The sequence below is a fragment of the Trachinotus anak genome, unplaced genomic scaffold (assembly GCF_046630095.1).
Source record: "Trachinotus anak isolate AG129_WGS33_773 ecotype Australia unplaced genomic scaffold, CSIRO_AGI_Tana_v1 ptg000002l, whole genome shotgun sequence".
NCBI classification, from domain to species: domain Eukaryota; kingdom Metazoa; phylum Chordata; class Actinopteri; order Carangiformes; family Carangidae; genus Trachinotus; species Trachinotus anak.
The window spans coordinates 24107567-24120308 of record NW_027273853.1 but is presented as its reverse complement, the minus strand read 5'-3'; the positions used below and the strand labels follow the sequence as shown (position 1 = coordinate 24120308).

The 12742-nt window shown below is 40.5% G+C and overlaps 1 long non-coding RNA gene across 1 annotated transcript; it reads left to right on the top strand.

Annotated features, from left to right (window-relative positions):
• The first annotated feature begins 7936 nt into the window (after positions 1-7936).
• On the top strand, positions 7937-12742 carry LOC139605686 (uncharacterized). The gene is made up of 2 exons (XR_011684446.1): positions 7937-8891; positions 11021-12742. It is a non-coding gene; the product is annotated as an uncharacterized lncRNA (long non-coding RNA).

The following is a 12742-nucleotide window of genomic DNA, read 5'->3' as shown; positions in this document are numbered from 1 at the left end:
ATGGGTTTGGATACTGTACTGGGCTCTGGGACAACATGGCTGACTCACGCCAGACAGGATGAGTTTCAGTCCACAGAGAGAGAGAGTAAATGACAAGCGTGGCACTGTTTCATAGCTTACGGGCTTGATTCAAACTGGCCTGAGTGGTATTTTTAACAGAGCGTGATTCCAAAATGAGAAATATGTTTGTTGGAAAAATGGTAGGACAGTTGTAAACCAAAAGGGATGTATCCTGAGGCACTGGAGTGGATTTCAGAGCATCTTTAGTTATCAGTTCCACTAGTTTTTCAACCAAATTCACTGGCTCATAATTCTAAAAAAAACCTTGGGAACTACTTGAGGTACTTAAAAGCAGACAAGGCAAGTCATGGACCTGGAATCAAGTAGAAACTAGCTACTGATCCAATTTAAAAAACCAGAAGCAAATCAAGAGGCTTGTCGCAAGAGAGCTTCATGTTGATATTTTAGCAAAGCTTTAAAGTCATCAATCATTTGCTTAAAGGCTGATCCAACTGCAAAGTGCTTTTGGTTGCAACTCAGTTGTTTTGCTTTGTTCCTGATGGGCTTTGCCAGACCACAATCAGCAAAGTAAAAATATTTATGCTGGCTAAATGAGGCTGGCTGTGACCTTAATTTTGAGCCATTAGTAAGAGTGCCACAAACACATGAAATCATCACCAAGAAATCCGACAGTCTCTTTCACAATCTGTACTTGAATTTCATTTGTGGGCCGACATTCAACATTTAGCTAAAAGTCCAAATAGTGATGCAAGGAAGACGGTCGACGAGGGTAAGTACGGGGCCCTCACAATGACCTCATGACCTGCCAACAGAAAGATGGCACTGTCATCGGTTTAGCACGTTTAACCTCTTAAACAAAGACAAACATTTCTGTCTTGGACAGTTAAGGATTATAATTTGCCATAATTTGTAATTTGAATGACTGGACCATGTCTAAAAATGACATAATGAATGATTAAACTAACAAAAATTTTAAATGAGTGTGGCCAGAGAATTTAGTTGTCATTCTTTGAAATATGTAATAAGCAATCAAATCTCAGATTTTCTGAAGGGCACAAAAGGAAAGAATTCAGAATGATTTTTTTTTTGTTGGGGGCTCAAAAGGAAAAAGTGGGAAAGCCCAGCGACGGTGTCTGCCACATATGAGGGAATTCCGTAGGATGTAGGAGAGTTTGTCAAAAGCCTGACAGGGAAACCCTATCATCCCGGCAAATTCCTTCCAAAGCCTCTCACCACACACACACACACACACACACACACACACACACACACACACAGGCACACACACACACACACACACAGGCACACTGACGCACACATACTGAAATGTACAAACATATGCATCTCTCATATGCTCACACACACACACACACACACACAATGGAATTCAGCCGGACCACATGCTAGACAGCAGATGTCAGGCGGGAAAACCCAATGAAAAAAAAAAAGAGAATATTGAGGCAGCCCATTAGCGAATGGGAGCGTCAGAGGACACCCCTATCGCCACGTGGTGCAGTCCAGATGGGTGAGCAAGCTGCGTGATGGAATATGTTTTGGACACATATGAGTTCAGAGCAGGGATTTCCTCAAACTGTTTGTAGAACGCTGCTAATGGGGCTTAGCCCGATGTGTGTAAATCTGTCCATGAGCCCGGTTGTGCAGGCACACGCCCTCATCCTCTGGCTCACATTGTCCCTTCTCAGAGAATTGTATGGCTCCTGGTTGCAGTGAGGATATGACGGCATGTTTTGGAGCTGTGGATGTGAAAACGATACCCCAGAGAGCCTTCTCCTGTTACTCAAATAGGCCTCAGCTGGCTGCTTCCGTGTATTGTCACTACAGGAGGGGTGAAGGGAGGGGGGTACAGCAGAGGGGCTTGCCAAGGACTCCCCCGATTGATTCTCTTCAACAACTTATTTAGGAGGGAGAATATCAAAAAACAGAGGGTTGAAATGATCCTAGGGGCTGTAAACTACACTTTTCCCTTTGAGCTGACAGGGGAAGCTGTGTCATGGGTTGCTACAAAAAGGTCTAATGTGATTGGACAGGCTTTTTTTGTTGTTGTGAAGGACAACAGTCATCGCAGAACAATCTGTTTCCTAGTGACACAGCTGAAGCCCTGCAGGGTTTCCTCTGAAGGGGTCTGCAGATGCAATGCTGAAATGGATCTTTACCGGCCGTGACAGCGGGACTGCTGTTGTTTTCACCGTGTGAGTCTGTGTGTGTGCGTGTGTCTGTCATCTGTGCCATCATAGCAAACTGTGGTCCTACAGACACCTAATGTAGTGAGAACTACCACAGAGCCCGTTTTAAATACTTTGGCAGGTATTTATGTGCCCGTGGACAAATTCTGTCACCACAATAGCATCACAACCGTGAAAGATACAGACACTAGACGCACATATCAAAATAAAGGCAGGGGCAAAATCCACGCTAACATGTTCATCACTTTTGCTACATTTATGCCTGGCGTCCACACTGCCCAAGTTTTCATGTCTCTAAAACTTTTGGAAACTCTACTGACTCCATTTTCGTTTGAAAAGTCTGGGTGTTTTATTCTGGATGTGCTGAAACGAAGACACTGACACGTTCGCCTCCTGATTGGGTCTCATCAGTCACGACTAGCAGTGGTGAATACAAATGTGGATCACGAATTACAACTGTTGCAGACCTTGTTGTCTTTGCAGTGCAGCTAAATTCTGCATTTTAACGCAACAACTGTCTTTGCTGTTCTTGGCTGTAGTCTTTTCTGCAACTAACCAACTACAGAGTAGACGATCTACTTCCTGTTGACACCAGCACGCACACACCCAATGTATGTAAATGGTCATATGATTTCAGGTGTGTTAATATGAACAGAGATTGTTTCAGAGACAGAGCTAAAATGGCAATCGAGCTTTCAAATACAGGTGTGGTCCATTCCAAAGGCTTTGAGTACTCATGTAATAATGTAGCAATAAGGACTGACACCCATGTAATAGTAACTACTGAGTACTCATGGTTCAGAACATCATGTTGACAGGTGTTGTGGCTTTGGTTTCATAACTACAGGTCTACTTGGTTCATCAATTGTAAGACTCACCATTTTCCAGTTTTGCTGTTTTCAGAAGCCAAGAAAAATCATCATAAGTCCAAAAAAAAAAAAAATCAAGAAGCTGGCCTGGGAGCATACTGACAGTTCACATTTTTCATGGGGATGTGATGAAGTTTCTAGGAGTAGTGAATAGTGAATATGGCCTGTGTTGCACTGAGCAGCTGCGTATAGATTCAGGACCTGCAGTAATATCTGTATAAGTCTTAGGATGTGGCTACAAATTTTCTTCCCTGAAAAACAAAGGTTAGAAACAAGAGTTTTGAGGCAGCCTATGATACGGCAACATCAGACGTGAGTGTACACACATGTGGTCGAGGACCTCTCTCTCTCTCTCGTTACTGGAGCAGCTGGCTTCAGGCCCAGATCAATCTAGGTTACTAATTAATTCACTTACTGCGTTAATCTTGTTTTGCTCATCATCAAAGTGCGGCCCACTGTCCCCAGTTGACCTGCTCACTTACCAGATGTTCCTCCACAGCTAATGATCAAACTTCTGGAGTTAATTTGGAGGTTTCCGTTGTGGGGTAATTTCAGCTTTTTTTCTCTTGCGTAAGTGCAGGGTATAGGAAATGAAAAGCTTTGCCTTTCTGCCACCATAAGTTAAACCATAAGTTAAGATGTGTGTTTTCTGTTCCAGACCAGGATACAACTCCTCCTGAAACTAATATGGTAAGATTTTCAGTTTGAAGTAAACAACCAAACACAACTGTCAATGTATTTAGAGAATTTTGTTGAAGTAAGACTACTTTTTTATTGTGAAAAATATTTTAACATTTGAAACCAAAGCTGTCTTTTACTCTTTTCTAGACTCTTGGCTCAGGCTCAGGTGTAAACATTATGTTCAAATCAAGTTGTCATACATGCCATCAGTTGGAAGAGGAGGGAAAAAGTCACACGTTTGTGGCAATGTTGATTCCAGATCTGTGATGGCAGCCACCCACTACTACCATTTTTTATTATTAGTCTTATTATTACTTTTACCAAGGAGGTGATGTTTTTACCTGTATCTATTTTTCAGCAAAAAGTACTGAACCAAACTTGGTGGAGGAATGTGCCATGGAAGAACCCATTCATTTTTTTTTATCCCTTTCCTGAAGGTGTAGGATTGTTTGGCCTTGGTGGAGGAGTCCCCTCCCCAGGTATCATGGGGAAAGGACTTAGCCCCTCCTCATGATAGATTGTTTGCGTGCATAGCATGTTGCATGTTTCATCTTCCAAAAAAAAAAAAAAAAAAAAAAAGTAACTAAGTAATCTAAAATATATCTAGAAAAATGCAAATGTTTAATTAATTGTGTCAAGTCATGTGACTCAAGTCCCCCACATCTGTCATTTGGCATGTTAGTGATATTGTACATGTAATAGAAGACTTCAATTTAAAGTATTTTGCCAAAATTTGCATCAAGAGGATCTTTACTGCTTTTGTGTTAAGAAAATGTTGTACTTAGAAGGATTAGTTGGCCTTTTAAAAAAGATACTAGTTTCCTATACCAAAAATACAAACACAAGAACTGAAGCTAAAACTAAAACTGCTTCTATGGTATGTTTTGGTGCTATTATAGACATGTCAGGAGGCCCCTTCAAGTGAATTGATGGGGCAGCAGAGCAGCTGTCAGACACTGTAAACTGTCCATGTTAGATGAGCAAATGTACCTGAGACGAACCTCCTGTGGTGGAATATGAGAAATTCCCTCAACAGGCAAAACTTTAAACAGCTTATACAATAGAGTGGAGACGGTTTCATGGAAGACGTGATTACCAGCTTCAGTCTGCTGGCTTCATCTGGAGAGGGTGGTGTGCTGGGTTTGGCACAAACATACACACATACATCCACAAAAGCATGTACACACACAAGCCTATACTCATATTCATACGCATTCAGGATACATAAATGGAAAGAAAGACGCAAACACACTATTCACCAGCTGTGCATGAGAGTTCACAAACATTAACACAGATTGTTCACAGTCTGAGTGGCCTGGAAACCACACACAGAGACATGCGTGGCCTAAGAGCAACTGCAGGGACAGCCGTGGACGTTAATTCCTTCCATGGCTCCATGGTGCTGCACATTGTGAGCACATACGATTTATTACGGCAAGAGGGGCCAAGTGTATTCGCCAAGAGCCACACAGAAACACTGAAGCTCCTGTTCATATGTCCTGTTAGAAGAGAAATGGTAGGAACTTTAGAGCTGAGCTAACAACAATCCCATCTTTCTCTTTCTCTCTCACTCACATACATACAATTATACATCGTGGGAAAATCACAGGGTGAGGGACCATCAAACAAAGAGAGACATCTTATAAAGTACATTTTTATATTAAAAGGTACCATATTTTTACACTTTTCTGGTGTTTCATTTGAAGTTTTGATATCATGAGAAGATATATTCCTGGTTTTAAGTACCAAATACTATCTCAATGTAGTTTTAAATCTCCTTTCTCAGGCTTCTCTCTGAAGCTCTTGTAACAAGTCGGTGAGCCAATCAGAAGAGAGGAGCTAAGGCTGACTGTTTTCTGAGTGATCCAATAAAAATATTGTAGATGTCAGGTAAACACTCAGAGAAACCATATCTTGTAAGGTTGGATGGTGGGTCCAGCTAAGCTGGGCTTGGGGCATGGCTGAGGGCAGTAACCGCTTTGTTGTGACATCACAAAGTTACAGAAGTCCCAACAGCTTGTTTTAAAGCTCAGTTTCTGAATAAAGGCTGTGTGCATTTCTCTGCAGACTGAGCACTTTGATACTTTTACAGTATTAATATAGAACCTAGACCTGCAATAATCAAAAAAGACATGGGAATCTCACTTTATACATAATGGAACCTTTAAAGATCTAAAGGTGTTGCCAATAATGGATGTCATATCTTGTCAAATGTTAAATTTAATCTTGTTATAAGGTCAACATCTAACCAATATGCTGTTACACCCTGCTGTTATATGTGTTGAAGCTTACCATGGTAAGTAAGGTCAAACATGACCTTTGGTCGACTCTTTAACTGTTTCTGCCGGTGGTGCTCATCAGACGCTGCATCAGACTGTTCTGAGGTGAGTGATAAAACCTCTTAACATCTCCCTAGAAATACAAAGCCAGTGTTGGTTTTCCACAAGAAGATGATGGTTGAACACCTCATTTCACTTCCAGTGTGTGAAGTGTGGTGATTTTGAGGCACCTGCACAGATGTCACTAATTTTCCCTGATTAGACCTCTGCTTGATTACCATGTCCTTCAGTCTCCTGTTGTTGCAGCTTTGTTGCACCCGAGTGGAAGAACTTCATCTTTTTTTAGTTGATGAAGTTCAGTGACCTGAATCTTAGCTTTGTCCATTTTCTAACTGAGTAGAAGTCTGGTTAAGCAGGATAAACAAAAGCACCTGTGTGCATGTGTGCAGTTATTCTGCTATCTTCAGGGCTTAGAAATAAGATTATGTCACAGCATGTTAGACAGCAGCCTTTTTGGAGAGTTTTTGCTTTTCAGGGAGACATCGTCCTCCTCTTTTCTCTGCCTCTGCAGCTCTGCATTCTCTGATATGTTTGGACAAACTTGTGACATTACTCTTGGGGAAATCATTCCTTTCCAAAAGACGCAGGTATGATAGCATAAATACTTGACTTCAATCCATCAATTACAACATGATGGTGAATGGAAAACCGAAAGTACAGGTTTAAATAGGTCTCTACCAATAACTTAGAGTGACAAACACTGTGAGTGTGGTTCATACAAAGAGAAGTGTAAAACAGGTCACCTGTTTTGCACCTTATAAGTTATCTGAAGGAAGATTAGCAGCTGAAGACACTACATTGTTAAGGACAATAAATGTGATGCATTTACTTCGAAAGTTTTATATCCAAATCTCATGTTTTGTAACTTATTTAACTGAAAACCTACACAAGACACGTCCACTCCTCATGAGCAATTGGCTCATTAGTCCGTGCAACAGCTGCATCTTGTCATCACCACAGCTGTCCATCTACCGACAGTGATATGTTAGTACATTCCTAATCTGCGTGGAAAATACAGTACCACCTGGAGGCAGGAGGAGGAGGAGGGAGGGGGGGCAGCACAGTGGCAGGGTTGGGGGGTGCTAAATTCCTTGGCACTGAAGATGTTCTGTATGTGTTTGGATTATGTTTTGCATAGTTTAGAACTCGTGTACATCTGGGGCAATCCCTTTTATGAAAAGTCAGAGGGCTTACAGAGGAATTTGCCTGTGACCTATGTGTTGAATGGATTCAGCACGAAACACTAGTTACCTCTGAATCATCAGTTGCCAGGCCAGTGTGTGGATTGTATGATCACAGGAATATTTTTCCAAACAATTTCTCATGGAGAATGAAGCCAAAGTACAACAGTAATTCACCAAGCACGCTGCGAAAGGTGAAAATTATACAATGGCTTCATTTGTCTGTATTTGTGCCTATGGGTGGGTTATGCACACATCACATTTGGTACATGTGTGATTTCAATGTGCCTGGGGCTGTGCTTTCACGCCTCAGCAACTGTAATTGAGTCCAATCATGGAGGGAGAGCCCCACTTTGACATGAATTAGTCCATGACATTGTGGAAAGTGCGCTGGCTGGCTCAATAGACGCCTGTTTTCTGGGACTCCAGGGGGGTTATAACAAGCCTCAAAGCGCTGTCTGTCTGGTTGGGAAACACAGTGACCCAGTCAGTGCAGGAGTCTGCCAGGATCGCCGTAGTGCTGATCTGGGCTCCAGATCAACATGTGAGGCAATTTGTCAAGTTGAGTGAGATCTATTTAGAAGGAGGAAACATTTTTTGCAAAGTGCTTGAGCAATCAAGGTCATAAATACAAAGGAGTGCAAACATATTAAAAGTTAATTAATTTTTTTTTTTTAAGAATTTCAACCTTATTTGTGTATTTTTATGTCATATCTAATTAAATAAATTAGACTAATTTCCACTTGAACTAAATTATCTTAAAAACCTATTTGGAAGTCAAAACACATGGAGTCTAAATGAACGCCCTTTATAATCGTCCATTATAATCCATAGGTTATCCAAAGTAAAACTGCATGCAAGTACTTCTGCTGCAGGTTAATTAAGTAGGATTGCTGTGAAAGCAACTATAGCAACCCACTATATGTTCTTCTCAGGTTTAGCGCCAGGCCTAGTGGGGGTGAGCTAGCTGCCACCCCCAGCAGCTAACTTAAGTGCTTAAGTTTTGTGTTCAGGGATTTCATGAGAAAAGATTACCCGACACCAAAACTGGACTTAAGCATGATCTGTTTCCTTAGTCTTAACAACAGAACTGTAACTATTAAATGGATAGTTAAAGCTGTTGTGCGTGTGCAGTACTCTCAATGCCTTGAGGATGTTATGCAGCAGAGAAAACTGAAAAAAAGAGACAAGCTCAGTTCACCCATCAAGCCTGAATGTGTCCTGATGATTACCTAATTCACAAAGAACGAGGCTGCCAAGACAAATCTGGATACGTCTCACCTGTATCAAAAAAATAACAGCTCTCAAAACACTGACAGTAAGATCAAAGCTCGTCCAAGTCTCAGCAGAGTTTGTAGGATTAAATCTCTATTTTATCTGAGATATGGCCAGAACAGTGATCAGTGATTTTTGTGTCTAAAACTGAAATATACTTTCTTTATATGTTTTGAAGAAAGGACAAAGGTCAAACTCAGCTCTCATATGGACTGCCAAATCCTGTCTTCTTCCCAGTGAACTCTAACGCACAGTTTCTTCACCTGTGGAGTATGAAAGCTATGCAAGAGGAAGTCAGTGCTGACAGCTGATGCCGAGCAGGTTGGTCCACATCTACAGACAGCCAGAGCTCATCACATGGAAAGATAAGACACGCTGTAAACATGAGATGCATGCTGAGAATTACTAGGGAGTTACTGAACAACTGCTGCACATTTACTTACATTTACTTTATATAGTTTAATTTGATATTATTCCAGTTAAGTTTGTTCTTCTAAATGCACCTACCTTATATTTACTTTTAATGTCAAATTGTGAATATTCTCATTTGTCCAGGTCATAGTATCTCAAAGCAACTGGAATTGGTTATTTGGTTATACTTTTAATGTCAGATTGTGAGTGTGTCAAATGTTTTTTATGTTTTTTTTTTCTTGGTATTAGATATTCTGCCCTTAAGCCTTATCAGAAACTCTTTGTTTTGTAAAACTCTAATAACATTTTTGGATTCTGCCCAAAACTCTTTTCCACAGAACATGCAGCATTAAAGTTGCTTAGTAAAGACTTTGAGACCATGTTCACATTGGGAAAAGGATAAAATGAAATATTCTTTGTTTTGTTAAAATATTTTTTTAATTGTAATTGAAAAGACAAAAAAAAATAACACATCTATCATTTCTGTCCTGTTTTATTCTACAACAATATGTTTTAACTAAGTATTGTTTGTAATATGCAAACTTAAACAAGTCTGACAATAATGTAGATTCAAACTTTATCACAACTATGAAAAAAAACATCCACTTGATGTTCTCACCTGATGTCAATATATAATGACTTCCTATGTGAGAGCTGATGTAACTCAGAGAGCTGTCTTAGCTGAGCGTTCAAAAAGCAGGTTTGACAACAAGGAGATTGTTGGTTTACTGTTAGTTTGATTCTTGTCTTATACCATACAAAATGACTACTTTTCCATGTCCAATTTCACAGGACTGTCCAAAACACCAACAATGATTCTTTCTGCATCGTCCGGCTTAGACGTTTGTACAACAATTATTGCTTCCTGTCCACTGGTAACGGGCTATGAGATTACCACGGAGGGCTAGTTACCTGCGAGAGTCACTGGCCTCATTTACACCTCATCAAAAAGCTATCAGATACCAAAACAGTTAAGTGTAAATGCATCGAAGAATCACTCTAGATGGATTAAAAATCCAAATGCTTAGGTGAGACTCATTCTACCTAGATCCATTAATGCGCCTCACAGGGTCTGTCTGCTCTAATGATGGCAGCTGATGGAACAACTGCTAGCTGAATTGCTAGTTTCACATGAAAATTGAATACCTGTCTTCTCTCCTATCACAGAATTTTCAGGGAAGTTTTCAGTGAAATGATTTGCAAGAAATATCCTTCGGCTAATTAGCATCTGCTAGTTTTCCTTCTTTCTTTCTTTCATTCTTTCTTTCTTTCTTTCTTTCTTCAGTCGTGTCAGTATGGTCGATCCATAAGGACATGCTGAGATAGACGGAGGAGACAAGAAATCTAAGTTAAAATGTGTGTAAACCTAAAGCCAGATGATTTCTCTCTACGTATTATCTCAAAGGGGCAAGTTTGGCATTGATGGAGAATTAGTTTGCATTTCCACTAATTTACCATGTTGAATTTTCATCACAGTCCAGTAGATAACAACATCTACCCAAACAGCCACAAAGAAATATACTCTGTCAAGAACAGATGAGCAATGACATCCACTTCTACAGTACTTATTGAGGGACCAAGTTCAAGTTCTTTCTTCTTGTTTCAGTGTGCAATAACATTACCAGGAACACATTCTTTCAACAAGTATGGACCGAAGTCAGTCTCAGAAGCTGTTGTTTGCGGGTAGTAATGGCGACAAGCATTGTTGAAACAAGTCGATTATTTTGATGGGATAATGTCTCAGGGTTACATGCATGAGATGTTCAGCGGCAGTCATGTAATTATGAGAGACAAATCTCAAACACACATTAATTAAAACGCTGTACCAGTGCCAGGTAATGAGCTGGCCCACAGGGATATATGAAGTAATTACAGCTCTAAGTGTCTCCTTCAAGAGTTGAGTAAGATATAATTTAATTTATGTCATTTTATCGGTGCCTACATTTCTCTCCATCTGCCAACAAGTCATTGATGAATGGATCAATTATTGTGCATTTATTTTCTTTGACTCAGTGTATGCGTATGTGGTTTTCCAACAGCTATCTATCAAAGGCAGTGGTGCAGGATTGTCCATGGAAATGTTCACTCACTCAAACAAGAGAAGTGTGGATTTTGGCATTGAACAGCGGCTCGGAGAGTTGGGTGTGTTCAAGGGTCAAAGGACACAAGGTGAGAGCTGGGCCAGTGCTGATGCCAAACCTTTGGCGTTCGCTCATGATATTTGTGAGAGAGTGTGGAAGGATGTGGAAGAGAGTTTGTCTTTCGTCTTTCAGTCTTTTGTTTGCTCCATTTCTGCTGTCAGAAGATGACTTAATCAGAGAGAGAAGAGTGTATCCGTGAGTAATGAAAGGAAGGAGGGTGTAACGAGTGCTCCCACATGCCTCCTCACTTCATTATAGTTTAGTTTAATATACTTCCCACAGTCAGCAATAGAAAAACATAAAACAATTTATAATAAATATTCAAGTAATACAAGTTGACAATTTCCCCTCTCTGTGCAACATCATGTTTCCTCAGTGTTTCCTTGCTTAACTAGTTTCAAACGTCCAGTCTTTCATGTAAATGATGGTATTTTAGATAATTCCAAAACCACAATCTGTCAATCTAAAGTAAGTATTCTTGTCTTGGTTTCTGAAAGAACATTTTTGTAACTACTTATAGGTTTTCTAACTCATTAAAGGTTTCCTTTACTGTATGGAAAACATAAATTAATCCCATGTAAAGTTAAAGGCTGATGACTGGAAGATGAAAATGAGCGAGATGGAAGTTAATGGCAGAATCCAAAGGTCCAGACGTCAACACACATTTAACATGTGTTGATAAAAGCTAGTCAGAGTTTATCAAATCAGAAAGTTGCCTCAAGTGCAGACTTCACCAAACTTGTTTATAAGGTTCCCCTTAATCCACAGCAATATCGATGTGATGATGTAAAAACAATAAACATGTATATGTTCAGAAGCATCTCATTGCACATTTTATTCTCAACCTTCAGACATGTAGTTCCAGGTTCAAGGTTCAGCATGTAGTCCTCATCGTTAAGGTAAGGTAAGGGGCCTTAGGGAATGAATATAGTGATTGAAAAGTGTCCATAGGGATAGCATGGTGTGTGTGTGTGTGTGTGTGTGTGTGTGTGTTGTCTGTGGAAGGAGAGAAAGCAGAGGAGGAGGAGAGCTACGTAGCAAAGATCTGGGACAGATCTGTAAACATAACACCCTCCTTACCATCTGGCCTGCTGCGCACAAACACACACACACACACACACACACTAGGCTACACATAACCTGGGTTAAAAGGCTAGGTCTCAGAGCCTAAGCAGCTACTCACTGATCTGTGGGAGGGTTGATGAGGCATGTGAGGGTGTATTTTACAGAGAGAAGACAGAAGCTGTGTGTGGATACTGTATGTGTGCGTGCCTACATTTGTCTATGTGTATGGTATATCCCATCTTAATTTTACACTGTGTTTATTTGAGTTCAAACCAGAGATTGTCTCTCACACAACCCTGTAATCCCTGTAGTCTGCTTCCACATATGTTTATTACTGTTTCCATTAGTGGTGCACTTACTTCTTTATCAAAGTACAGGTGTTTACTACAGGTGCCAGGACATGATTGTGGCGCCTGTTCTTTCAAACGAAAGTAAAAAGACCAGTGCACAGGCAGGTGGATCCAGGTGAGAAAGAAGTGGGTGTGTGTACAGGCTGCAGAGAAGTATCCAACAAGCGACCCTCCACCCTCACTGAAAAAAATATCGTAGAATCAA